The following is a 1,316-nucleotide window of genomic DNA, read 5'->3' on the forward strand; positions in this document are numbered from 1 at the left end:
AAACACTGATAGATGTACAGATGAGCTTTTTTTTAATTCTTATCGCCAAATATATTAGCAGATATTATGCAACAGACATTCCATCAAGTATTAAGTACCATTAAAAAAAATTTAAAAAGTAAGATTATACTATATCTGTTAACATGATAATGAAACAGCTGAATTATTAGAAATAGCAGCTGTTCAGTTGATCCTCGAGTTTAATCAGTGAAAACCATACAACCTAAAAGGTTGCATAGTTTTAGGTGGGCATGATCTCAGCGCTATCTGGAGAGCAAGCACTTTGAGACACTACCCTGTGTGAGGGTCACTATATAAATGCAAGCTGTTGCAATTGTTTTAGCTGGTTAAACTCGAGCAGTATCCCAATGTATATAAGATGTGAAATGGAATTGAGAAAGGAAACCCAAAACAGTACTTTCAGATATGCCAGGGCAGCAGAACATGAGAGCAACAAAGGCAATTTCAGGACAGACTCTGGGAATATTTTTTTTCGCAGAGCATAATTAATGACTACAACAGGTACAAGGTCAGGTCGCTACTCATATAAGAAACAGCTTGATGTAGTGCTGGGAAGTTGAAAGAGGTTGTATCAAAGATCATGGATTGTGAACACAGAAGGAACAATCATCGTGGAGTCCTGTAGCTCAGTGGTTAGAGCACTCGCTTTGTAAGCGAGAGACCTGAGTTCAATTCCAGGCAGGGCGAAACCTTGGGCAAGTTTCCTTACTCCACACGCCTAATAATAATCCCTCCAAAACCAAAAATAATAATAAATTGGTCATTTTCAATCTACGACTGTTTGTGGGACATTGCTGTGCGCAATTGGCTGCCGCGTTCACCCACAAATATACAGTCAATTCACTTTACAGTGTGTTCTGTGAAGCGCTTTGGGACGTCCTCCCGACGAGTAAAGCGCTATATCAAATGCAAGGATTATTATTATTATTATTTTTTTAAAAATCACCAACAAAGCACGTTAGTTGCAAGCTATCAGTACAGAGGGTATAAATCCATGGACCACAAATACTTTCTGAAATCATAAATATGGCTTGAAAGCAAAGAAAATTAACTAGAAGGAAAACTAAAGGCTACCTTTTGTGCCTAGAATTTTTAAATGAGCCATGCTCTGCTTGTAACTTTCCAGTAATCTGTGTTAAAGATGATAACTGATGAAACTTATAACTACCAGAGGATGTCTGTGCACAATCAGAGAACATTATTAATTGCTGTAACCCACCCATATGCTGAACATCTGTAATTCGATTTATTCATTATCTTCTTGCTTATTTTTCTGTTCTAGAATATTGATAATA

The 1,316-nt window shown here is 37.1% G+C and overlaps 1 non-coding gene across 1 annotated transcript; it reads left to right on the plus strand.

Annotated features, from left to right (window-relative positions):
- Positions 1 to 636: 636 nt before the first annotated feature.
- On the plus strand, positions 637 to 708 carry trnat-ugu. Its single transcript has one exon. It is a non-coding gene; the product is annotated as a tRNA-Thr (tRNA).
- Positions 709 to 1,316: the final 608 nt, after the last annotated feature.

The sequence above is a fragment of the Callorhinchus milii genome, unplaced genomic scaffold (assembly GCF_018977255.1).
Source record: "Callorhinchus milii isolate IMCB2004 unplaced genomic scaffold, IMCB_Cmil_1.0 Scaffold4, whole genome shotgun sequence".
Taxonomy (NCBI): domain Eukaryota; kingdom Metazoa; phylum Chordata; class Chondrichthyes; order Chimaeriformes; family Callorhinchidae; genus Callorhinchus; species Callorhinchus milii.